At 47.2% G+C, this 27587-nt stretch overlaps 1 protein-coding gene across 14 annotated transcripts in view; it reads right to left on the reverse strand.

Annotated features, from left to right (window-relative positions):
• The window catches only part of HTR2C (5-hydroxytryptamine receptor 2C), a 740895-nt gene that overhangs the window by 444477 nt on the left and 268831 nt on the right, over nt 1–27587 (reverse strand). Inside the window, exon 1 of one of the 14 annotated variants that reach the window (XM_073358600.1) lies at nt 2265–2304. The exons of the other annotated variants lie outside the window; for them this stretch is intronic. The gene's annotated coding sequence lies outside the window, so the exon portion shown is untranslated. Of the gene's footprint in view, nt 1–2264; nt 2305–27587 lie in introns of those variants that run through there. 14 annotated transcript variants of the gene reach the window in all.

Genomic DNA, 27587 nt, shown 5'->3' on the forward strand with positions numbered 1-27587 from the left:
ACTTGAGACCATTACTCCTTGTTCTGTCATCTGCTACCACTGAGAACAATCTAGATCCAGCCTCTTTGGAACCCCCTTTCAGGGAGTTGAAAGCAGCTATCAAATCCCCCTTCATTCTTCTCTTCCGCAGACTAAACAATCCCAGTTCCCTCAGCCTCTCCTCATAAATCATGTGCCCCAGCCCCCTAATAATGTTTGTTGCCCTCCGCTGGACACTTTCCAGTTTTTCCACATCCTTCTTGTAGTGTGGGGCCCAAAACTGGACACAGTACTCCAGATGAGGCCTCACCAATGTCGAATAGAGGGGAATGATCACGTCTCTCGATCTGTTGGCAATGCCCCTACTTATACAGCCCAAAATGCCGTTAGCCATCTTGGCAACTAGGGTACACTGTTGACTCATTTCCAGCTTCTCGTCCACTGTAACTCCTAGGTCCTTTTCTGCAGAATGTCAGATAATTACCTGCTGGCTATGGGACAAATCCCATCCCAAGCACGTTGTTTGAGTTACTGGGCATCTTCTCTCCCAAGCCACAAACCAGCAGAGTTGCTGCTTCATAGCCATCACTGCAGCATTGCTCACAGCTTCTGCATCACTCCTCTAGTGGCTGACAGGTTCACACAGCAGCAGATCTACCTGTCCCACTCCTGATCCTCCACTCCAGACCCTAAAACTCCCCTCACCCTGTGCTACAAAGAGCAGAGAGACCTTGCAGAGCAGAGTTCTGGGGTGCATGACCTCTGTGTGAGCTCCCTACATCTTCTTCCACTCCCACACAAAAGAACCATATTACTTCCCTACATTTGCTGGGGCAGAATTGCTCCTACAGTCACTAATGAGCTCTTTCTAGCCGTCCCAAGCAGGTACACAAGTACTTACTCGAGCACTGCGCACTGATGCTGGGGAAGTTCAGGAAGGAAGACGCGATCTGTCCAAACTGTTTAAAGCAAGAAGTCATTCCTGTCAGGAAGCCTAACCACACAAAAGCACATAAAAAGATTGCGGTGAAGGTCAGACTTCTGCCTTTAAGGGCGCTGTTACGAAAAACACTCACTCTGCCACATTAAACATGCTGAAAATATTACTCACCAATGACACTGTTGCGTTTGCTTATCATAAGATAACTGCAGTGCCAGCAACCTGCAGAATTCTCCCTGTGTGCTTGGAGTACATAATCATACACTGCCTACTTCCATTTCCAATCCATGCTTAAAACCCAGATATTGCGTCCGTACATGCATGACCAATTCTCCTCGGCAGGGTCTGTGTCTGCGTGTTCTGAGGCTAATTAACATGGGCACATAGGTCAGTCATAGGAACTAGCCTCCCCGCACTATCAGATCCTAAAGCCCAGCTTTTCTGGGGGAGAACTTGCTTGAAAACTCAGCCAGAAGGCTTCCCATTCAGCTGAGTCCTTGAAGACTAAACCCCTCACTTGTGCCTCTGGGCAAACCTGAAGTGCGTCAGCAGCTGGTGAGAAAGGAGGAATGGCACCAGTTGTCACTGACTTCATTAGACACTTTCCAAGACGGCACCTTTCTAAAAAGTCTCTCTCAGGAAATGTGATGAAAGTGGCTTCTCTCTCTGGGGTGTTAATGCAACAAAAATTCAGCCACAGGTTCCGGGTGGGAGAGCAGTTAGCAGCGGTGAACAGACAGCTGACAATAAAAGCCCCTGTGCCCAGCGGCCCGTCTAAAAGAGGTTTATCTTCTTCTGAGAGAAGAAACTGACACCTGGGAGCCAAGAATGCCCTGAGCCCCGAAGAAGCACTAGCAGCCAAGGCACCCTTTAAAAAAATCTCATTTTACACCACAAAAACAACACTGCTCCTGCCTCTGTGCTTCTCTCTCCACCAGCCCCCTTCATCCTTGCCACGGCCTGGGACAGCAAAGCAAAGGGCCCTGCACATGCCCCATGCCCTGCTCCTAGTCCCCAGGCACGACCTTGCCCTTTTACAGCTCTCCCTGCCCCCTCCCAAAGGTCACCCCAGGAAGGAAGAACAGCCCAAAGGTTCAGTGCAGGGACCCCAGCGAGTTTACTCTCGTTTTGTGCAACCACTTTGCTTGCAACTCAGGTGGGCTGTTCGGTGTGCTGGCTCTCTCCCCCCACCCACACTGCCAGCCCTCCCTTCCCAGGTTTAGACGACAACCCCAAACCCTTCTCTCTCCTCTCCCACATCTATGGAGGTGCGTTACCCTGTGCGGGGGGACGCTGCCTGCACTGAGCAAAGATCACTGCCCCTTACCCTGGGAATGGCACCTACCTTCTCAGAAGCTGGGGTGGGCAGGTGACTGGAATCCCCTCAGACAGCGAGCCCAGCTGGCACGGCCAGGGCTCTGCTGCCATGCACAGGGCTTCGGACACACCAAGCGAGCATCTTCTGCAAGCAGAGCTGCTCTTCACACACACCAAACTGCAGCCGCAGCCGAGGAGACTGCTGCACATGTACCTCTGCAGACTAATTCTCACTCACACCCCTGGAGTAGGGACAGAGTCTCTTAACCCTTTGGAGGCCTGTGCCCTGGCAGCTACCGCTCTCCCCCTTTGGCGCTGAGCAGCAAGTGGCACTAGACTCCTCTGGGGCGGGATGGAGGAGCCTGAGTGGAGAAGCATCAGGCGTTATCCACAAAGTAGCACAAGCCTCAAGTTAATCGCAGCCACTTCTTACCTGGCCAGGCAGGCAGCCCCGCACCACGGGCAGCGCTGTGTCCTCGGGGCAGGATACGCGGGAACCAGGGAGCAATCGAGGAGAGGCTGGGAATAGCAGTGCTCACAGATCCCTCCGGTGCCCCCTGCATGCGGTGGGGCGGGGGTGCCCTGCCTGGCGTGTCACCCCCACACGTCAGCGCCCGGGCAGCGGGCAGAGTCAGACATTGGACTGGACGAGTCTTTCCTTGGATCACTGGAGCTTCAACTGACTGGGCTCCGGCTCCTTGCACAAATGCTTCTCCTCTAGCTGGCTGGCCACCGAGCTCCCCATCCTGTCCTCATGCCCCCGCCGAAAGCATCCTCATCCCCTCCAGCCGGTCTGCCTGCCAGCCAGCACAACACATTCAAACCCAGCCAGGCGCAGGAGCGGCTCCCTCTCTCAGCCTGCGAATGTGACTGAAAAGCATGGCTGAGAAAAATGTTACAATTAACAGGGGGGAGGGGGCTCCGACGGCTCAGCTGCTATTCTTAAAGGCACATTGCCCACGTGTCCCCGTCAGGGAGCAGACTGCAGGGGGGCACTCCGAGGGGTGCTTTTTATTTGCGGAGGGAGACGGGAGGCATGCTAACCAGGAACCCAGAGGAGACAGCAGGAAGCACCAGGGATGAGGAGGGAGATGAGGCAGGCCTCCTGACATTTGAGCAAAAGGGACTTGAGCACTAAGGACGCCAGCCTGGCCTCCGTTTGCCTGGGCTGGTTCTCCAGAGATGAAGGGGATGCTCCCAGCAGCTGGCAGCATCCCTGCCAGTGTATCTGCTCCAGAGAGACAGTCACGCATCTGCCCTCGCTCAGCACCCCTGAAAGGTCACAGAATCACAGACTATCAGGGTTGGAAGGGACCTCAAGAGGTCATCTAGCCCAACCCACTGCTTAAAGCAGGACCAACCCCAACTAAATCATCCCAGCCAGGGCTTTGTCAAGCCTGACCTTAAAAACCTCTAAGGAAGGAGATTCTACCACCTCCCTAGGTAACGCATTCCAGTGTTTCACCACCCTCCCAGTGAAAAAGTTTTTCCTAATATCCAACCTAAACCTCCCCCACTGCAACTTGAGACCATTACTCCTCGTTCTGTCATCTGCTACCACTGAGAACAGTCTAGATCCATCCTCTTTGGAACCCCCTTTCAGGGAGTTGAAAGCAGCTATCAAATCCCCCCTCATTCTTCTCTTCCGCAGACTAAACCATCCCAGTTCCCTCAGCCTCTCCTCATAAGTCATTTGCTCCAGCCCCCTAATCATTTTTGTTGCCCTCCGCTGGACTCTTTCCAATTTTTCCACATCTTTCCTGTAGTGTGGGGGCCCAAAACTGGACACAGTACTCCAGATGAGGCCTCACCAATATCAAATAGAGGGGAACGATCACGTCCCTCGATCTGCTGGCAATGCCCCTACTTATACAGCCCAAAATGCCATTGGCCTTCTTGGCAACAAGGGCACACTGTTGACTCATGTCCAGCTTCTCGTCCACTGTAACCCCTAGGTCCTTTTCTGCAGAACTGCTGCCGAGCCACTCGGTCCCTAGTCTGTAGCGGTGCATGGGATTCTTCCGTCCTAAGTGCAGGACTCTGCACTTGTCCTTGTTGAACCTCATCAGATTTCTTTTGGCCCAATCCTCTAATTTGTCTAGGTCTTTCTGTATCCTATCCCTACCCTCTTGCTGAGGGTGCAATCCACACCATCCTCCAGATCATTAATGAAGATATTGAACAAAACTGGCCCCGAGACCAACTCTTGGGGCACTCCACTTGATACCGGCCGCCAACTAGACATGGAGCCATTGATCACTATCCATTGAGCCCGACGATCAAGCCAGCTTTCTACCCACCTTATAGTCCATTCATCCAGCCCATACTTCTTTAACTTGCTGGCAAAAATACTGTGGGAGACCATATCAAAAGCTTTGCTAAAGTCAAGGAATAACACATCCACTGCTTTCCCCTCATCCACAGAGCCAGTTATCTCATCATAGAAGGCAATTAGGTTTGTCAGGCATGACTTGCCCTTGGTGAATCCATGCTGACAGTTCCTGATCACTTTCCTCTCCTCTAAGTGCTTCAGAATTGATTCCTTGAGGACCTGCTCCATGAGTTTTCCAGGGACTGAGGTGAGGCTGACTGGCTTGTAGTTCCACGGATCTTCCTCCTTCCCTTTTTTAAAGATGGGTCCTTGGAGCAGGGCGGCTAGGAGACCGCCACGCTTCCTGACAGCTCCCCCTTCCAGCTACTCAGGGCCTCGGCCTACTCCCTGCCCCCTTCCTGCAGCTCTTCCTGCTGGGTCCCTTCCAGTGGGAGAGGAGGTGGCGGGTGAGAGCATCTTTAGAGACTTCGATGAAGGTGTTTTGTAAGTGTTGAGCATGGTCCTGGCTACAGACTGGAGATGGGGCCAGGACAGTGGGACCCGGGAGCCTCTAGGTGTCAACTGGCAGAGGGCACAGGGGGCACATACAGTTTTACAGGGATCCCTTGGGTCAGACAGATGCATAGTAACTCACTAAAGGGTGGCATGTGAGGTCTCTGCCCAGAGCCAGTAGCCCACTGGTCGTCATGATAGCTGGAAAATGTGCATACGGCTCAGGGGTACGGAGTGAGATGTCTACTGAAGAGAGGTAAACAGGAGGTGACGTGTCTCGGACAGGAAGTAACAGACGAGGCTGCTTCTGGCTGGTCACATGTGTACAGACGTGTACAGGAGGTGACGTGTCTCGGACAGGAAGTAACAGACGAGGCTGCTTCTGGCTGGTCACATGTGTACAGACGTGTACAGGAGGTGACGTGTCTCGGACAGGAAGTAACAGACGAGGCTGCTTCTGGCTGGTCACGTGTGTACAGACATGAGATCTCTTTTCTTCCCTACCCCAGGGGAGTTGCGCTCAGCGGGGATACTTTAGCATGGTTCCAGCTCACAAAATGCCACAGGGAACTGCTACCTTAAGGGGTGGTAGCTACATGTTTGGTTTAGCATGTTGCTGGAGAAAGGCCTAAAAGAAGGACCCAGATCTTTCACATTAAAATCGACCCCACCTAAGTGTTACCAACAAATTCAAACAATATCACAACCATTCTGAAAAATATCCATTGCATGGATTTTAGAGTTTGGGACCTATTAAAAACTGTACTTAATTAATTGAAACCGCTCCCCACAAATAGACAGACACTGCTTCGTTGCTTCAGGTCAGAAAAGCGAGTAGAGGAACGGAGAGCAATGTAATTGCTCAAAATTGTCTTAAAATTATAAATTAAGCACTGGAGTATATTAAAGAGAAGCTTCTTTGATACCAAACCTATCAAATATATTTAAGTAATAACCAAATTGCTGATAGAGGCACTTCAAACTTTGTACTCTGGAAGCTTTCTCTTTGCACGTCAAAGTCCACATTCGTTCCATCTAGAATAGTTGAGGCTTTCTGAAATATAATGCTTTATGAACTAATCTGATTAGCATGGAAATACAGCAAAGCGATTCTAGCAGCTCCCTGCAGCACATTAAAAGGGAACATCCTACTGCAAACAGACATCATTATCTTTTGAAAAGTAAGACATGATTTGTCAATCAAAATTAAATTCCAGCCCAGACTCTTCCTGCTAAATTCCTAAGACCATACGTGGATTTCTATTATTCCACTGAAGGCAACAGAGTGACTGGGGTGTAGCAAGACCACAATCCACATCTCCGGGCCAAATTCTGCCTTCAGCTATGAGATTTGTCAGCAGGAATTATGCGCATGCATCCAAGGATGGAATTTGGCCATAATCAGCTGCAGAGAGTATGCCAGCTCTTTGATTCAGGGTAATAAGAAATGTCTTTACAATTCCAGTAAAGTGAATAACCTGCCTTAAACACAGTCTTATTATAGAAAACTGAAGCATTAAAAAGTCTATAAATAAAGCAGGAGCTGCCATTCCCCCATAACTTCTACTAAATTTTATGTTCCACCAAGAATTATATAGCCCACAGAGACCACAGACTGCTGCACTGAAAAGAGCACAAACAACTCTTCTCAAAGGCTTTACTGTTCTAAAAACTGTAACAATCAAATACAGGCACAGCTAAAGCAGCAAATCCACCCATACAATGGCTTTAAAAAAGCTGTCCTGAGCATGTGTGAGCCTTGACCCAACAGACCATAACAGCTCTGAAAGTATCTGATCTGGTGAGGTCTGTAGTGCAGATTCTGCACCTCCCTGATCCAAAACATCATTCAGGTTGGAGATGCCAACCCAGAAAGACCCACCGAACAGCAGCGGCATTAGAAAGGAGTTAGCCCAGCATTTCCACTGCAGGAGCTTTTGGGCAGGGAATGCCCTGACCGTGCTTGGAGCAGTTAAGAAACAAGGAACAGCAGCCAATTAAATGGTCACTTTAAAACAGAAAATGAGGACTAGGAACAGACAAAGGCCCAACCCCACTAGCCCAACCCTACTCACATGAGTACTGGGGGGCCACACCAGGGTTGGTAGCTCAAAAAACGTTTTTCAAAACTAGCCGCAACTTTGCTGCTGCTACAAACTCCCCCGCCTCACTTCAGCTCATTCACGATGTTCCATATTCGGTTACACTTTACAAAGGGTTTATAAAAGGTTAATAAATGTTCAACAGTTTAATGAATGGCTAATCCATTCTCAGAGTTGGACTTCACTAGGTTGCTTATGACCATGGCTTACAACTATCTGTAATCTGTTATTCTTGTCCATAACCTGCTTATGTATCTACTCTATATTTCTAACCCTGTTTTCAGAAGTACTTACAAGGGTATCTTAACAGGTAGTGACCAAATATTTACAGTTTTTGTGCTGAGAAATGGCTTCAGTGCAATCAGTTTCACAGACGAGTTCTACATGGTACAACATGTGTTCAGAGCCACCGGGCACCCTGCCCGCAATGGGCGTGTGACACTGCTGCTGATGCCAATGGCATATGCGCATGTGGTTATAAGGGTGAAATTTTCAGAAGAACCTAAGTGACTTAGGACCCTCACTGAAAGTCCCTGGGACTGAGGTGTCTAAGTCACTTAGATGTATTTGAAAATGTTCCCTCATATGGCCCTAAGGTTTGTATCACTCTATTCGATAGCCCCTTACAGAATTGTAAGGGTAAATGTAACCCACACACCTTCTGGGTGTGGTGTTCTGTCCCATCTAGTGGCACTGAGACCATTTAGAGAGTGTTAAATGAGTCTTCTCTACAGCCTTAACTAAGAGTCAATTGGCTTTTAGCTCATGCGGTAGACACTCGTGCACTAAGCTCCAGAGGTCCCAGGTTCAATCCTGCCCACCAACAACTGGGGTCTGTCAGCATTACATAAATCTCCTCTGCCCTCCCTGGCCAAAGGAAAATAACATGCCAACGCTGGCCAGACCTTGGCAGCAGAGCCTCTGGAAAGAGAGACGCTCCAGATATATGCTCAGAAACAACAAGAGACAGGTGCAGCGCTGCACTCCTCACAGACCCAAATTCATAATGGGATTTTGGGGTGCTCAAAACCCTAACAGAGGGGCTCTCAACCTGGTTTCATATTGCCAAAAACAGGAGACGGATCCCAGCGAGGCAGGGAAGGATGGATCCGGTCTGAGAGCTGGAGAGCCAGTGCCCCACAGCTGTAGAATTTAAAGAAAAGAAATGATCCCATCATACTCCCAGCAAACGTAAAAGCGACAGTGAACATTCCTATAGAGGCAATTAAGAGTGTGCGGCAGCAAGCCCGGCCGTGAACATCAGCATAGCAGGGCTGGCTGGCGCAGAGCTCCCTTACATGGCCAAAACTCCAGGCCACGCCAAAACCTTGTCCCTCCAGCCCTGACTGCCAGAGCTACAGCACCTCCATGGCAGTCCTACCAGGGCCCATCTGCAGTTGTTACGTAGGCAAACTCACAGCGATCTGCATGGGAGTTCACGTAAGGAAGGACCACGACCAGGCCGGTGCTAGGGTATTAGTCAATAAATATCATTTCAAAGACCTGATTGAGAAAACCAGAAACGTCCTTTGTACCTGAACTTTTTGGAGGCAGATCTAATTGCTTCTGTGTCTTCAATCATCTTGGCCCTTTATCAACATTTCAGGTTGTGTTTGGAACTTAGGAGTTCACTGTGGCAGTGATATTGAAATGGGAGTATTTGTATTGTGAGGCGGGCTTGCAGAAAGTAGGTGGGCACAAAGTCAAAGGAGGGTGTCCACCCAACCTGGGGATTAGAAATTCCCTTCAGCAGTTTTCAGCAGAGCTTTCCAGTATAACCAGCAGGGAGGCTCCCTTTAGATTTGCTGATATTACTCAATTTGTTTGAAATAAAAAGAGGCATGTTTAATGGCAAAACATTAAAATAAAATACGAACTTTAGAAAAAAATCAGGGAAAACTCACATACAAACTGAACTAAAGCTGTGCAGAGAAAGGTCTTTTTTTCCCCCCAGCAGATTTTGGTATTTCAAAGTTTCATTTCATTCTGATTAGGAACGCCTCGTGTTAAAGGAGGATATTGATATAATAGACACCACAGAAACCTGATGGAGTGAGGACAATAAATGGGACACAATCATTCCAGGTACAAAATATATCGGAAGGACAAAACAGGTCATTTGGGGGGGGGGGAGAGATAGAGGGGGGAGTGGCATTATATGTAAAAGAAAATGTAGAATCAAATGAAATAAAAATCTTAAATGAATCCACATGTTCCATAGAATCTCTATGGATAGTAATTCCAGGCTCTAAGAAGAATACAACAGTAGGGATCTATTAAGAGCAACTGTGGCTTAACAACCATGTAAAAGACACAGTGAGAGATAAAAAGGCATCTTTTAAAAAGTGGAAGTCAAATCCTAGTGAGGTAAATAGAAAGGAGCATAAACACTGCCAAATTAAATGTAAAAATGTAATAAGAAAAGCCGAAAAGGAGTTTGAAGAACAGCTAACCAAAAACTCAAAAGGTAATAACAAAATGTTTTTAAGTATATCAGAAGCAGGAAGCCTACTAAACAACCACTGGGGCCCCTGGACGATCGAGGTGGAAAAGGAGCACTTAAAGACAATAAAGTCATCGCAGAGAAACTAAACGAATTCTTTGCTTCAGTCTTCACGGCTGAGGATGTTAGGGAGATTCCCAAACCCAAGCCGTCTTTTGTAGGTGACAAATCTGAGGAATTGTCACAGATTGAAGCGTCACTAGAAGAGGTTTTGGAATTAATTGAGAAACTGAACATGAACAAGTCACCGGGACCAGATGGCATTCACCCAAGAGTTCTGAAAGAACTCAAATGTGAAATTGCGGAACTATTAACTATGGTTTGTAACCTGTCCTTTAAATCAGCTACTGTACCCAGTGACGGGAAGATAGCTAATGTAACGCCAATATTTAAGAAGGGCTCTAGAGGTGATCCTGGCAATTACAGACCAGTAAGTCTAACGTCAGTACCAGGCAAATTAGTTGAAACAATAGTAAAGAATAAAATGGTCAGACACATAGAAGAACATAAATTGTTGCGCAAACGTCAACATGGTTTCTGTAAAGGGAGATCAGGTCTTACTAATCTATTAGAGTTCTCTGAGCGGGTCAACAAACACGTGAACAAAGAGGACTCAGTGGACATAGAGTACTTAGATTTCCAGAAAGCCTTTGACAAGGTCCCTCACCAAAGGCTCTAACGTAAATTAAGTTGTCATGGGATAAGAGGGAAGATCCTTTCACAGACTGAGAACTGGTTAAAAGACAGGGAACAAAGGGTAGGAATAAATGGTAAATTTTCAGAATGGAGAGGGGTAACCAGTGGTGTTCCCCAAGGGTCAGTCCTAGGACCAATCCTATTCAACTTATTCCTAAATGATCTGGAGAAAGGGGTAAACAGTGACGTGGCAAAGTTTGCAGATGATACTAAACAGCTCAAGATAGTTAAGACCAAAGCAGACTGTGAAGAACTTCAAAAAGATCTCACAAAACTAAGTGATTGGGCAACAGGCAACAAAATGGCAAATGAAATATTATGTGGAGAAATGTAAAGTAATGCACATTGGGAAAAATAACCCCAACTATACATACACTATGATGAGGGCTAATTGAGCTACAACTAATCAGGAGAAAGATCTTGGAGTCATCATGGATAGTTCTCTGAAGACGTCCAGGCAGTGCGCAGCAGCAGTCAAAAAAGCAAATGGGATGTTAGGAATCATTATAAAAGGGATAGAGAATAAGACGGAGAATATCTTATTGCCCTTATACAAATCCATGGTACGCCCACATCTTGAATACTGCATACAGATGTGGTCTCCTCATCTCAAAAAAGATATACCGGCATTGGAAAAGGTTCAGAAAAGGGCAACTAAAATGATTAGGGGTTTGGAACGGGTCCCATATGAGGAGAGATTAAAGAGACTAGGACTTTTCAGCTTGGAAAAGAGGCGACTAAGGGGGGATATGATCGAGGTCTATAAAATCATGAGTGGTGTGGAGAAAGTGAATAAGGAAAAGTTATTTACTTGTTCCCATAATATAAGAACTAGGGGCCACCAAATGAAATTAATGGGCAGCAGGTTTAAAACAAAAGGAAGTTCTTCTTCACTCAGTACACAGTCAACCGGTGGAACTCCTTGCCTGAGGAGGTTGTGAAGGCTAGGACTATAACAGGGTTTAAAAGAGAACTGGATAAATTCATGGAGGTTAAGTCCATTACTAGCTATTAGCCAGGATGGGTAAGGAATGGTGTCCCTAGCCTCTGTTTGTCAGAGGGTGGAGACGGATGGCAGGAGAGAGATCACTAGACCATCACCTGTTAAGTTCACTCCCTCTGGGGCACCTGGCACTGGCCATTGTCGGTAGACAGGATACTGGGCTGGATGGACCTTTGGTCTGACTCAATATGGCCGTTCTTATGTTCTTATATCAAAATTCTCAACAAACAGGAAAACCCTGGAGACCCCAGCTCAGGGAGAGCCCCACTGGTGGGCTGCCAAGGAGGACTAACGGGCGGAAGACTGGACAGATTTCAAAAACTGCCTTGTTTCTGGAGCAACTTCGTCAAGATAGAACTGCTTTCACAGACCATTTTAGTTTGAACAAGACACTGCTTTTTCTGATATTTTCCAACAACCTCTACACGGCCCCCTGTGCGCAGTCTCAGAACATGGGGCCCCGTCCTAGAAATACTCCAGGACATGGTGCCTGACACATGGGTATTCCCAGAGAACAACTCACAACCACTGCTGCATTGGTAGTGCTTGTCCCCCTGCATTTTCGCTCTCTCTTTCTGTGAGGCAGTATGGTCTACTGGATAAAGCAGTGGCCTGGACTCAGGAGACCTGGGTTCTATTACCAGCTTCGCCACTGGCCTGGTGGGTGACCTTGGCCAAGTCACTTAACCCATCGATGCCTCAGTCTCCCCATCCGTAACTGGGGATCATGACACCTGGCTCATTTATAAAATGCTTTGCGCTGTACTGATAAACACGGCTGTGACTGTGGCGCAGGAGAGGCCATGCGGGGAATGCTCGTTCAGAGCAAACGGCAAAGACTAGGGCAGAAGATCCCCACACCTGGCGGTTTCATCTATAATTAGATTCCACCAAGACAGTAGCCAAACAGCTTCTTTAATACCTTACTGGTTACCAAGAAGCCAAAACACAGTCCCCTTTAAGCACTCCAGCCTTTGGCTCCCACCCAGACAGCCAAGTCTACTATAGTGAGGGTTACTGAAAACCTTGTTCACCATAGATAAAGTTCTACTAATTCCAAGAGATTGGACACATTACCCACCAGGTCAAGGAATATTTCAGATCTTACCCAAATACACGCTTACAGCCAATCCTTATTAACTAAATCTCAAACTTGTTAATAAAAAACAGAGAGTTGCTATGGTTAAGACGGAGGTGGAGTCGACAGAGCTTAGGGCAACCTATTGCAGTGTCTACTCTCCCTTCGACTGACCTTATGATTCTCGTTCCGGTGGAGTACCAGAGTCGACGGGAGAGAGCTCGATCCCCCAGTAAGTGGAGACAGGCCCCAAGTTTAAGCAGATCTGAGACAGCAAGGATCAGGCCCAAAACTTCCTTTATAGCTTGAAGTTCAGTGGATAAGCCTCTTGACAGCAAATCATCACAGCAGGCCTTCCTTGGATAAAGATTATGTAAGGGGACTGTTGCCCCCGTACTAACATTCAGGGGGGGTGTTTTAGTTGTAGCTCCCAGTACTAAAAGGGGGAAGGGTGATGGGGAATCAGGACCCTGAGACTGACAGTCCCCAGGAACAATGGGGAGAAGCCAATGCTCCAGGTGAGCCTGAATGACAGGGTGGGCAGGCTAACCAGGGAGTCAGGAGGCCAGGGAGGTCCCGTCCTCCCTGAGAGCTGGAATGGCCTGGGTCAGACAGAGTGGGGCCGAGCTAAGGAGGAAGCAGGGGCCCGAGCTGAGCTGGGGAGCAGAGCTGGGCCAGAGCCAGAGGGGCCAGAGAAGCAGCCCAGGAAGCAGGTCAGTGCTGGGAGCAGAGTCACAGAAGCAGCCGGCAGAGCAGACCTGTCCTGGGAGCCGAGCTGCAGCAACCAGAGCCAGAGGGGCCAGAGCAGCAGCCCAGGGAGCTGGAGGCAGAGCAGCAGCAGCCGTGCAGAGACCGAGTGGTGAGGCTGGGGCTGGAGCAGTCCGGAGCTGGGTGCGGTGAACAGCTGGGGAGAGCGAGGGGGACCCTGGGCAGCGGGCCCAGCACAGGGAGACGCCTCAGCCAAGAGGCTCTGCAGGCCAGGCTTGGATCGTAACCCTGACAGGGCGGGGGCGACACTGGGCAGAAGGGTCCTGCCACTTAGAGCCTGAGAGCGTGTGGCCACCACCAGAGCGAGTGTCCAACCCCCAGCATCCCTGCAGCACGGCCAGGGCCGGAGCAGGGGCCTGGGACTTACAAGGATCAGGCTGTGAACTGCCCTGACGTTCCAGAGATGCTGTTTGTGATGTTCCCTGCCACAGAGCGGGCTGATGTGTTTCCTTTCACCTTTCCCATTTTCCCTTATTCTTTTTAAAATTAATTGTTGATTAAATAACTTGCATTTGCTTTAACTTGTTTGTAATGGTCAGTGGGTCAGAGAAGTGCCCAGTGCAGAGAGAGTACCCCAGAGTGGGGACACCCTAGCCCCTGTCCTAGGTGACCGCAGCAGGGTTGGGGGTCGAGACCCCCAGGAATCCTGGGCCCAGCCTTGTTGGGGTTACGAGGACTCTGCCAGACAGGAGAGAGGAAGGGGAGTCCTCAAGGGCAGGGAGGCCACTGGGTAAAGGGAGTGGGAGCGAGGACTCGGATCCTTTCGCTAGCCCACTTCACCGGGGTCGTGCAGAAGCCAGGAAAGTTCCCCACAATAGCGGGACTATTCCCCCGCTTACAATTAGGTAATGTACATTGCAGCTTTGAAACTAATTTCTGTTTCCTAGGCATACACCAGTAACGAGTTCTATTCATTAGTATAAGGCAATTAACTATTCAGATAGTTCACCGGTGCTTTTACTGTGTGAGTCGCGAATTTCAGAAAGAAATGAAGACAATAAGATAGTTACCCCACAAGTTCCATCTAAATGATAATACCCACTTGTGATCTCTGAGTCAATAAAACGTAGTAATGAATCACTATAGACAGGAACAGAAGTTTAGCATCGACAAGCTAATTGGATCACATTGGTTACCTGTGTCTTGTCAGAAGTTTAACATAGTCAAATCCACTTAGTCTCTACTTTTGACCCTCTAACAATACAGGCCTACATATCAAGGATTCTAGTCTACTTAACATGGCTTTGATAACTATCTAAATTGGTTAGTCTCTAAGGTGCCACAAGTCCTCCTTTTCTATCTACAAGGAATGGCCCTGTTTACCATTTCAATACTCTTCTAATTTGTCCTTAAGGGTTGTTTTTAGGTCACCCAGCCTGCTGGTTGCTTAGCCCTCGCTGGCTCAGTGTCACACCCGCTGTATAAGACATATATTATTATTTTCCAGTTACATCTCTCTTTAGGCTCCAGTTGTGCAAGCTGATCAGGGAGGCGGTCTACAGCAACTGCGTGGAAGCTCGCCAACTTCACAGTCCACAGACACAAAGAACTGCCCATGCAGACCCAGGGGTAGGACAGTGTAAGCTTCTTGGCTTGGACCGCATCTATTTGATTTGTCGATAAATCACTTTGCTCACTCTGGGCACTGTTGACATAGTAACACTATGAGATAGAGCTGTACGGAAAAGTGAACCTGACAAAAGCATAGCAAGTGACTTGGATGTGTTCCTGAGTTAACTGTTGTTCCTAACACAAAACCAGGGGGTCCAACACACACAGAAGAGGCCTGATTCCATGCTCAGATGTGGGCAAGCTTGAGGGGGAGCCAGGTAAGTGCCACCAACCAGCATATGTGCCAGTTGCCTTATTCACAGAAAGAAAAATGTACTTTCCATGAGCTGTAAACAAACACAAGCTGGCTGGGATGTCGCCACTAAATAGCTACTCATGGAAACACCAAACCAGCCATGTTTTGGAACCATCCAGTGGGTTAAATATGCAATATGCTGATTTTACACACCGAGGGCCCAATCCTGCCCCAAAAACACATAGCTAGAGCCTGGCCTCTGCTACTGCACTGCAGGCTCTTTGAAGGGTTCTCCGGGCATGACCAGGGCCTCAAACATGTCACAAGCGACTCTCAAACGCTTCAAAAACTATCGCGGTATTTTCCAAATGGATCGTTCCTTTCATCTGATAACATCCTACTACTAATCATCTGCGGTTCATTTTTTATTCATAGACATTTTATTTAAATTATTTAGGGGTTGGTAATAACTTATGATGATTTTGGTAAAAATTTACATTCTAAAAGGATTCTGTCACATATTTGTGAATTTATTATAAAATAAATCGGTTTCTCTCCAGTGCTTCCCGCTCAGCAACCTGTAAACCGAGGTTGGTGTCAGCTCCAGGGAACTGCTAAGATGACAACTGAGGTTGGGGGGCCTTAATTTTTCATAAATGGAACAAAGTATGAACCGTAAATTGCAAACTATGTGTTGGTGTTTTCCCTTCTCAGATCTAGAGCAAGAGCACGGGTGTGATAGACTCAGAGCCAGACACACACAATACCTAGATCTAATGTGCCACGGAGAAAATGGAGCTAGGTGTTATGGGAAATTCGTGGCTGGGAAGCCACAGACAGCAAGGGGAGAAGAAATTCTGCCCTAGCAATACCGCCTAAAGGCAGGAAAATGTCTCTGGGGGCCCCATGGGACATTCTCCAGACACCCTATGGACTGGTTCAGCCATCAGTTCCCATGCGGCCTTGATCCGCCTGCTAGTGCGGAAGGCTGGGGACAGCGCCATAGGCCCCCCACTCCTCTGGGCTGTCTAGTGACACTAGGGAACCCCAGGACCTTGTGTTCTGGGCACACAAAGAATGAGACTGAGGCAGTCCTGTGTGCAGGAGCATCAAAGTAGGGAGGCCTCCTTGTCTTCTCTTTCCTTTCCCCAGGACCCACCCCACCCAAGTGGGGAGGAAAGAGAGCTGACAACCCAAGGATCGTCATGCATAAACGGGTGAGTGCTGCATGGGAACGTTCCAGCCATTGCAAGGAACTCACCCCAGCACACACACTACCTAGGGCATACAGAGGCAGCAGCTGCTATTGCAGCCCTAGGCTAGAGCAGCCATCCTGGAGATTTCAGCTGTTCTGAAGCCCTGCAGTCTGGCCTGGGGTCAGGAAGGCGGATTCTGCTCTCCCAGCCCCCCGGCCGGATGCCTGAACAGATTAGGCTCACTCTCCAGCACAGCTAAAAAGAGGCTTATCTTAACAGGGTTTGAAGAAAAATGACTAAGCAGCTTTGGCAGGAGGGGTGAAACCAATCATTAATTTTAGCCATGAATGTTCTAAAATATATACACACATTTTCCTTTCATACAGGAACCTGGCTTCTCCCTCTAGTGCCACTTTAAAAATGCCTTGCTAGCTCCCCCTAGCACACTGAATGATTATACGAGCCAGGGTGAACCAGTCTGAAGTAAGTGCCGTCGTCGTGTTTCCGTCTGATCCAGTGGTTATTTTTTGCAATTCAAATGAGTGCTTCCATTTAATTCCTTTTACAAACTTCCACTGAAAAATGTGACCTTCAAGGGACCTCCTCCTGAGGTGTATGACAGCAAGAGAACTGTGGCATAGCCGTCAGCTTTGCATATTTCCTAGGCCTGCAAAGACTTTACAAATAGCAAGAGAAAAAAATCAAAGTTAAAAAACAGTGTCTATATTTGATGCACAACAAAAGTCCATGAGAGTCGGTAACAAATATTGCAACTCCATGCAGCTGCAAAACCTTTGGGGACTCTATTGTATGAAGGGTATGTATCACTGTGGGCCGAGGAGGTATAGAACTCCAGGGGGAAGGGTTAGCACAGTTCCTCTGGGAACTAAGAACTGGGGCGGGAGACTGGTCAGGTGAATCACACAGGTTATGAACACCTCCAGAAAGGTACCCCAGCCTTGGGGTGGCTTGCATAGAATGGGTCACACTGAATTTCCCAGAGACCAACAGACAAGTAAGGGCTTTTGGCATAAAAAGGCCGCATTTAAACTGACCCAAGGCCTGCTTTCTGATCCAGCAAACGGACAGAAACTTCTGCCCATGAGGGGCTCCAACCCTTGCAGAAGAACTGGAAAGACTTTGGCCTATTAGGGCCCCATACGACTGATGGGTGACCTGGGGTTTGTTGAGTGTCTATTTAAATCTGTTTATTGTTTTAATATGCTCTCTCTGGATTGCTTTCACTTTAAGATTAAATGTGCTTGCTGACAAGGAGCTGGGTGGTAACTTGTAACTGCTGGCAATACACTGGTCATAGGCCTTGGAGAGAAAGCAGAGCGTAGGGGCTGGCCGGCCTCTAGGCAGTCTGGCTTGCTGGGGATATCACAGTGTAAGGCAAGGAGCCGGGCAGCCTTAAAAACCCAATCAGAAGGGAGAGACGCATGTCTCCGTCCAAGAGAGGTGACAGATGGGAGCCACAAACCTTACGTGGATGCCCTGGAGGGACTATGGAGGGGGAATACAGGTGCAGTTCCCCCAAAATTCCTCCAAAATGTATCCCGATAGCAGAATCCAGGTGAATAATTAATACAAGTAGTACAAAACTTGAAAGGTCACCGCACAGCCTCAGCTGGCTGATTTGGAATTGCTTGTACAACAGGTGTGCTCAGACCAGAATCACTGCTAGCAGACACTGCTTAATGACCCTCACCTTGCAAGCTGTCAGAGGATATGGGGCCAACTTGGATCAGCAGCATTCCATAAAAGTTTCTTCTCAGTCGACAGTTAATAAAGCGGGATTCGGACACCGCTCGTTCCAGAGGAAGGCAGCACACAGCGAAGCTTTAGCCGAGACTGCATCATTATGGACGTTGCCAGCTTCACAATTAAAGTGAGGAAAAAGTGCAGGACCAGCAACAAACAGGATGTCATTTACAGCATACAAAATAAAGAGCCTTATGGAGAAGAAACCAGACTGTGGTACGCATTCCTAACAGACTGTGCCATTTGCTGACATCCCAGCAATCCTTGATGGATTCCTGGTGACTCTAGTTAAGCTACCTCCCACTCAGTAAGCCAGGCTGGAGGTAACACCGCCGCTACTTGCCTTTGCAGGAACAACTTTGCCAGTACAGCAGCATGGCCGAACGCTGGGAACCCCAAGGTGTGGCTGGCAGAATCCATTGCCTTGACTCACAAGCCATTTCTCCCCCTTCGGGGAGGGTCCCCTTTCAAAGTTGTTTGGTACGTTTGATCTCCAAGTTCGCAGCCTGGCAAAACCAGCTTGTCTCCCTTGGAGACAGGATCCCAGAAGCTACACCTCGTTCCATTGCCTTCGGCTGTTTATCAAGACTATTGTGCGGCTGTCCTGTTTGCCCTTCCCACAGCCCCCTGCTACATTAGACCAATACATCCATACAGGAACTTCCCCCGCTGACAGACCACTTACCATAATTGTACCATTATCACCCATCAGTACTCACAGATTGAAATACAGCAGCTTCTCGTCCATCACACCCCAAACCCAGCTAACACTGCAAACCCTCTGCCAGAACAACCGGGGAGAGGAAAAAGGTGAAGGGCCAAAGAGCGTGTTGGAGGGGGCGTGGCCACAGATTTCAGGAGGGGCTAATCCACCGTTCAATATGGCACCGCAGTCAAAGATAAAACCAGGCAAGTACAATTGACAATACACAGAGCAGGAAATGTGTTAGTTTATCAATATGTTATTGGTCCCCAGAGTTACTGGACCACCCCTTTGGAAAAACTTTAAAAAAGTAATAAAAAAATTAAGGCTTCTACGGAAACATGAAGATGTAAATGATTATGCAGACTTCATCTTATACTCCAGATCTCTCTAAGACACACACACACACAGAGTTTTATGTTTGATACGCCTGGATTTAGGAAGAGAAACTCGGGGCAGTCAGTTGTTCTGACATTCCTATGTGGGAATCCTGCCCTCGTTTTGTAAATTCACTGTTTCTGCGGTACATTCTTGGCGCTCTCTATTCAGTCCCATATGCTAGAGACGCATTGTGCCCATTTACAAGACATGCCATGTTGACTAGGGCAATAGGTGCTAAACAAAGCTGCCTACAGATGGGGAGTGCGCATCATGATGCCAGTGCTGTCTCTTTGGCAGGATGCCGCTCTGCTGAGAGCGCAATGCCATGTTGGTAGCAGATGCTTCTCACACCTGTTGATGTGTACAGCACAGTCCTTTGCAAAGAGCAGAGCCAGTGGAAGGACAAAGCATGGGGGTTTGCAGGCTCCGGGGGGCAGCTAGCAAGATAGCTGCTCTCCATCGGCCCATGGGCAATAACCAAAGACTCTGCGATGTGAGGGTCCAGAGCCTGGCAATGTCAGCAGCCGTCAGCGGCTCCAGGAGACAAAGGCTTCTAGCCCTGAAGCAGTGATCAAGCAGGAAGAGGAGTGACAAGCTGAAGCTGCATGACGCAGAGTGATCGACATGGGGGCGGCTCAAGGCAAAGGCAAAGAGAGAAGGCCTTGCACAAGGAAGCAGGATGTAATGCAGAGGTAAGGTGCTGAGGAGCGGTAACCTGGCTTTAACCCACATCCAGATCATGGCCTGAAGTGAACAAGAGCCTGGAAATCACTATTCGATTCACACAGACAGCAAGGAAGGGAGAGCGTATTTGTCTTTCCGAATGCCTTGACCACAGGGCTTCTTCGCAAGCTGTCAATGCACGGCTGGGATGTCAATGTCGTCGTCACTGCAACGCATGCCTCGTTCTGTTCCTGGGATATCTATGGTACTGGCCACATCCTATTCACGGGGCGTCCAATAGCTTCCATTCGTACAGCTGGCTTATTCAGGACACCGCTGCCTGCTGTGTGAATCCACGAGCAAGGGGCACCAACAGTATTCAGCCTCCAAAGTTTGTTTGCTCTCAGCCAGCTGAGGTACAACTGAAACCTTCGGGAAGGTCTCTTGGCTTCAGCATTCACTTCAGACGGCCCACTGGTACATTCCTCCTTCTTCCCCAGAGGGCAGGCAGGCTGGGAATCATAGAATCATAGAATATCAGGGTCAGAAGGGACCTCTGGAGGTCATCTAGTCCCACCCCCTGCTCAAAGCAGGACCAATCCCCAATTTTTGCCCCGATCCCTAAATGGCCCCCTCAAGGATTGAACTCACAACCGTAGCAGGCCAAGGCTCAAACCACTGAGCTACCCCTCCTTCTCCCTGTCCTACTCCCACGTGCAGAGAGAGGGCCCCGCAGCTGACGTGCCCGCGGTGTTGATGCAGGGGGGGCACACTTAGCAAGGAGGCACGAGCAGAGCTGTCCATTCAGCGGTACATCACTGGGGCTCCAACCCACCCGTGCGAGAAGAGTGCCCCATTTGGGACGTCAGCGTGCTCCGGAGGTGAGCCACTGCAACATCGCTAAAGCACCTCGGGAACACCCCCCTCCACACGCCGCAGGGCCAAAGAGGCCCATGCGAACACAGACATGACAGGACACCATGAGCTCTTCAGGGCAGGGGCTGTACAGCTCTGGGTGTGTGCAGGGCCCACCACACAGGGCCCTGAGGCACTGCCATAAGAAACATAATTAACCACAGCACTCCTGTGACAGACGGACAATATCCGGTACGATCCTGAACAAACCATATGGCATGAAAATAAACCTTATCGAGTTAGGCTGAACACACTGTATCGGAAGTGCAGACATTCCTGTCTTGTGTCTGGAACATCTGCAGCAAGAAGACAAGATGAATGCAGTCTCTGGAAGGTATTAGGAACTTCAAAGGGCTTTTGGAACAATATGTGTGAAGTGGATTTTGCAGGGGATTTTGCAAATTCTCCCCTCCAAAACCATTGGTACGAATTACCCGCTTATGGAAACTCCAGGACAGGTGTATAAAGGGTGAACTAGCCATGTTCTGAGCATGCTGTTCTGAGCCGAGGCAGTGATGACATTGTAACCACAGGAAGTCCCCTTGGGTGGGCAGGGAGGGGGCGAAGTACTGTTCACCCCGGGGTTAATTCTGGTAAGCTCATTAGCATGCATGTAGGTTTTTTTTATTGTTTTTTCTATGATGCTTTTTACCTTAAGGATAAAGTAGGCTTGCACAGGAAAAACTATGTAGTATCGTATAACTGTAGCAGACACCTGTTAGCCATCTCTGAAGAAAAAGCCAGCAGGTGTCTAGGCAACCTGTCTGTGCTAAGATACATACAGTGAAGGCAGGGAACTCTGCAGCCTGGAAATACCCTGGTCAGAAGAGGGAGAGACACAGATCTCCACCCAAGAAAGACAACAGCTGGAAGCCTGAGATTGGGTGCTCTGGCTAGACCACTGCGAAGAAACGAAGAAACGCAAGTACAGCTGCCCTGAACTGTGACAATTACCTATTAGCATTTACAAAGCACTAATGCAATGCTCTGGGCACAGGACAAAAAGCTAATGAAATTGAGCCTTACAACAAATAATCCCCTCTGCCCCGAGATCTCTAAGCAGATCCCGGTCCTCTTGCTGTATCTTTTACTTTTCTTTTTTACAGTACAGTCTGTTGCATCTTCATACTGAAGAGAGGTTTTCTTCCGCATCCAGAGATGATTTATATCCTTCCTCCCCCTGCACCATGTCTCTAGATTCCCCTCTGCTTGCTCTGCTTTACAAATTCATTCTTTACTATGCTAAATTCAAATAGCTCCGGGACACTGGTGTCAAGCTTTCCTGTTCCTCAGATTCTGAATCAATTCCCTCCTGTTGGTAAGACATTGATCTAGGAATGTTTCTCCCCTGGCTAGAATCTCCATGTCCTTGAGGGCAGCATTTTCTTTCACAGAACCTAAGAACCCTTTCTTGATCTACCAAATGCAGCTTCTCACTCTGAGCAATCCCAGTGACAGCTCAACTGCGGTTTGGGTAGCCAGCAAACTGACCAAGAGCACATTAAAACACACAAGCCAGCCTGGCAGGGGAGCTGCTACAGATGTTAAAGGAATAAAATGGTAATTTCAGTACATATTTTCTTTGATTAAAAAGACCAAAATCCATTTACCTCCGCTGAAATATTTTGGACAATGCACCTTTATAATCAGGATTTAGTTTTCTATCGTGTGACCACAGAGGCTGTAGATTAGATTAGATAATGCAGTGTTGTTGTAGCCATATCAGTCCCAGGATATTAGAGACACGACGTGGGTGACGGAATATCTTTTCTTGGACCGACAGCGGTTGGTGTGAGAGACAAGCTTGTCTAAACTCGAAAGCTTCTCTCTCTCTCTCTCTCTCTCTCCAAAAGAAGTTGGTCCAATAAAAGATGTTCCCTCCCCCACCTTGTCTCTCAGACAGACAGACAATCCATGAAACACAGAGTGCACAAACTGACAACTTAAAAAAAAAACCATTAGCACAACACTCCCTACCTAAAGGAGAGAGAATTTCCTTGTTCCAAGGCATTGTAACTTCTAAGAAAGTATCTTTATTGGCTTGGAGCAACGTTACTCTTCTCTGAACATTGGGTTTCAGTTAGGTTTCTTTTATAGCCCCCATGTACCCATCACAGTGTGGGATCCCAGACTGATCTTAGACGATGATGACATTCGTTCACTTAACATTAAACCATCCCCATTGTTTCTAGGATTCTCTCTTTCCCTCACACACACACACACACGCACTTCAGAGCTCTATCTTGTAAGGTGATGAGCACAGGCCCCATCCACTAAAAGTACATGAATCATCCCAGTGAAGCATGTATTAAACGTTGAGCACATTTCATACGTGCTCTGCAGGACTGAGGCCAGAGCGCTCAGCACCTTTCAGGATCGAGCCATCAGTGCTGCACTACCTGGGACAATGGTCCCATCGGATCTCACAAGGCAGGCCAAGGTCAGCACTTGTATGGAAGAGTTGCAAGGGATAAATAAGTGCTGATGAGCCATCATGTGACCTTCTAGCCTTGGAGTTAGTTAGATTGAGCACCCCAGCCTGGTATGAGGGGTACTGTGCTGCTGTCTTCCAGATTAAATTTAAAATAAAGGCCCTGATCACTCGTGGCCTCTAAAGAGCCCATGGCACTGCTTGTAGAAATGAATGTTAAACCTGGTGTCCAGACCGTCACCTAGACCCTAATCCAGCACACTGTTGCACCTCTGCAGACCCTTGCATCTTGCAGAACTGGGGGCCAATTGTACACTTTTCATGTTGAGTGAGGCAGGGCTCCCCAATGCCCAAACCAGTATGGACTAGGGTATCCCACCTCATTCTCAAGGCCTATAAATTATACTCCAAAGCTTCTCACTTACCACAGGCTGATTTCAATACACAAAACTATTCACCTTACATGTTTCAAAATGTGCTTAATTAATTACACCACAAAATGTTCATTAAGAACACTGGCCGATCGTTATGTTCTAAACTTCATAACTTAGACATATAAAAACTAATTTTCACCAAGACAACTCTGCTAGGCAAATTTCCACTTTCTACACCATGCTGCTTTGACCCTAAAGCCATACAAAACCAGAGCACAACAATTCGCCATGGGAAAAGTCCATTTTTTCTCATACTCACAAATGGTTGGATTGTTTTCACTTAACCGTTCTATCAGAAAGGCCTCCAAGCACAGAAAATTTTAGCATGAAAAGTTCAAAACGTAACTGAAAAACAGCCTTCAGACTGGAATCAATTAGGCAACCTTAACTATAGCTTTTGTTTGCATTCCGGCTCCGTGCGTTACCTAGGGAGGTGGCAGAATCTCCTTCTGTCATAAATATAAAGGGAAGGGTAAACCCCTTTGAAATCCCTCCTGGCCAGGGGAAAGCTCCTCTCACCTGTAAAGGGTTAAGAAGCTAAAGGTAACCTCGCTGGCACCTGACCAAAATGACCAATGAGGAGACAAGATACTTTCAAAAGCTGGGAGGAGGGAGAGAAACAAAGGGTCTGTGGGTCTGTCTATAGTCTGTCTTGGCCTGGGATAGACCAGGAATGGAGTCTTAGAACTTTTTGTAAGTAATCTAGCTAGGTATGTGTTAGATTATGATTTCTTTAAATGGCTGAGAAAAGAATTGTGCTGAATAGAATAACTATTTCTGTCTGTGTATCTTTTTTGTAACTTAAGGTTTTGCCTAGAGGGGTTCTCTATGTTTTTGAATCTAATTACCCTGTAAGATATCTACCATCCTGATTTTACAGGGGGGATGTCTTTATTTCTATTTACTTCTATTTTTTATTAAAAGTCTTCTTGTAAGAAACTGAATGCTTTTTCATTGTTCTCAGATCCAAGGGTTTGGGTCTGTGGTCACCTATGCAAATTGGTGAGGGTTTTATCCAACATTTCCCAGGAAAGGGGGGGTGCAAGTGTTGGGAGGATTGTTCATTGTTCTTAAGATCCAAGGGTCTGGGTCTGTAGTCACCTAGGCAAATTGGTGAGGCTTTTTACCAAACCTTGTCCAGGAAGTGGGGTGCAAGGTTTTGGGAAGTATTTTGGGGGGAAGGACGCGTCCAAACAGCTCTTCCCCAGTAACCAGTATTAGTTTGGTGGTGGTAGCGGCCAATCCAAGGACGACGGGTGGAATATTTTGTACCTTGGGGAAGTTTTGACCTAAGCTGGTAAAGATAAGCTTAGGAGGTTTTTCATGCAGGTCCCCATATCTGTACCCTAGAGTTCAGAGTGGGGGAGGAACCTTGACACCTGCCTTAGAAGTTTTTAAGGTCAGGCTTGACAAAGCCCTGGCTGGGATGATTTAATTGGGGATTGGTCCTGCTTTGAGCAGGGGGTTGGACTAGATGATCTCCTGAGGTCCCTTCCAACCCTGATATTCTATGATTCTATGATTCCATTATACAGCTATCCACATGGTTTATGTATGATGTCCTCTGTACCCTGATCATATTACAACACTTTCTGATCTCAGGGGGAAATGGCAGAATAGAATATTCAAATGTTACAGACTGCTTGCTTCACACTGCATCCAATCAGTTATCTAATCAAATGTACTATAATACAGAATCAAACAAAGCATAAAGTAAAAGCAGGGATTGACATGAGACCAGCTGCCCGTGAAAAGCACAGTTCAGTCTTTTATTTTAAACTAGTAGATTTTCTGAAACAAAATCATGTATCTAGTATTCTCAGGTTTCAGAGTAGCAGCCATGTTAGTCTGTATCTGCAAAAAAAACCAGGAGTACTTAGAGACTAACAAATTTATTTGAGCATAAACTTTCGTGAGCTACAGCTCACTTCGCTGTAGCTCACAAAAGCTTATGCTCAAATAAATTTGTTAGTCTCTAAGGTGCCACAAGTCCTCCTTATCTTTGTGCTAGTATTCTCAGTTTCAGTTACTCTGGACTCAATTTTCTGCCCAAGCCTTGTACTGGGGCTTGCTCCTGAGGAGACCATATAACATCTTACCTTGCAGTAATGCCATCAATCCCCCTTACAGTGCATTGCACTAGATAGGTTCTTCATCCCAGAAGAGTTTGTGCATTTCTATCATATCTATTAATATCTAACAAAAGCAGAAAACTGCCTTTTGCTCATCTTTGGTTTTTACCAACTAAAGCATGGGACATCTTTATCATTTTTAATTTTACAACCAAACGAGTAAATACAATGAGAAAATACGTAATATCAGCAATGCTGGAATTACAAACTTCCATTAGTCAGTGACTGTTCTTTGGATAAAGTGACATTTGTAGAACATGTCAGGCCACAAAATGCTTTAGGATTCTAAAGGAGCCCTATTTGAAAGGAAAAGGAAAATAAGAGGCCATTATTATGTGGCGTAAAAGAAGCCAGGAAGATAAGGAAAACAAAGATACCTCTATATTTACCAAAGCAAGAAGTGGATCGCATGCAATGTAATAGAACATGATTATCATCACTACTGTGTGGCAGGCAATGTTTTCTAGTACATGGATGTTCCACACTTTTCAAACCATTTGTCTATTCAGGGATAAGGCAAAGGGACATTCCTACAGGGTTGTGTTTGTTAGCCTGGCTGCAACAGTTTTAAAAAAAAATACCAAATTTGTAACTAATAGAAACTGGGTTCTCAAGCCCCCGAAGGGTTGCCCATTCTCGGGGTTTCCAGGTCTCTAGATTTTAAAAGAGCGAGCACTTCAAATCTCAAATCTGTATCTTCCTCCTGAGCCCCAGCGGCTGCCTAGCAACTGTTCCCTCTGAAAGAAAGAGCCACAGAAAGAAATATGAGCAAGTTCAGTGCTATCTGGTGCTCCAAGTGCGATTAATTCAGTCTAACATCTGGATTGTTCTAAGACAGATCTTGAAGGATGCGAAGGCAACAGGGGCAGGGGAAGGAAAAGCTGGCTGCACCATGGTAACTAACTTTTTGTTGACTTTTGACCGCTAAACTGTACCTTGGCCTCTGCAAATGCTAAGAGTCAATAAAGGGGAAAGGGTGAGAGAGAGACAGAAAGATACTGGGCCCTGAACTGCACCTCTACCTGTGGAGGGCAGGAAGATATTCCCAGAAAGTAATATTGCCTATAGTCAGGTCAGTCTTGGACTAAGCCAAACACAGGCACTTACTCAGGGAAACATCAATGATAGGAAAAGGAACACTGTGGGCAAAGTCACGTGCTTTGGGGGAAAGACTTTAAATGACAAAAAAGGCAGGGCACCGTTACTCTCACACATCGAATGCCAGCTAACCTACTCCAGTGAAGAATTTGACCTGACATCTCTAAATGTTAGGGGACAGACCAGCCCAACCTAAAGGGGGAAACAAATCACCAAAACCAAGACATGTTACAAGAAACATGTTAATTCCATTACCTAAAAGTGGAATTGACTCTCTGTCACTTGAAGCCTACACATTGGAAATTATTAGTTAAATTGGAGAAAATGGGGATTAATATGAGAATCAAAAGGTGGGTAAGGAACTGGTTACAGGGACACTATGACGAGTCATGCCGAAAGGTGAACTGTCAGGTTAGTAGTGGAGTTCCTCAAGGTCTTGGGGCTGATCTTATTTAACATTTTCATTAATGACCTTGGCACAAAAAGTGGGAGCGTGCCAATAAAATTGGTGGATGACACAAAGTTGGGAGCTATTGCCAATATGGAGGAGGACTGGGATATCATACAAGAAGTTCTGAATGGTCTTGAAAACCGGACGAATAGAAATGGGCTGAAATATAACAGTGCAAAGCTGTGCATGTAAGCACTAACAACAAGAATTTTTGCTATATGCTGAGGACGTACCAGTTGGAAGCGACAGAGAAAGAGAAAGACCTGAGTCTATTGGTTGATCATATGATGACTGGGAGCTGCTAAGGTGACGTAGCTGTGAAAAAAGGCTAATGCAATTGTAGGATGCAACAGGGGAGGTATTTCCAGTAGAGACAGGGAAGCGTTAGGACCATTATACAAG

The sequence above is a fragment of the Lepidochelys kempii genome, chromosome 9 (genome assembly GCF_965140265.1).
Source record: "Lepidochelys kempii isolate rLepKem1 chromosome 9, rLepKem1.hap2, whole genome shotgun sequence".
NCBI classification, from domain to species: domain Eukaryota; kingdom Metazoa; phylum Chordata; order Testudines; family Cheloniidae; genus Lepidochelys; species Lepidochelys kempii.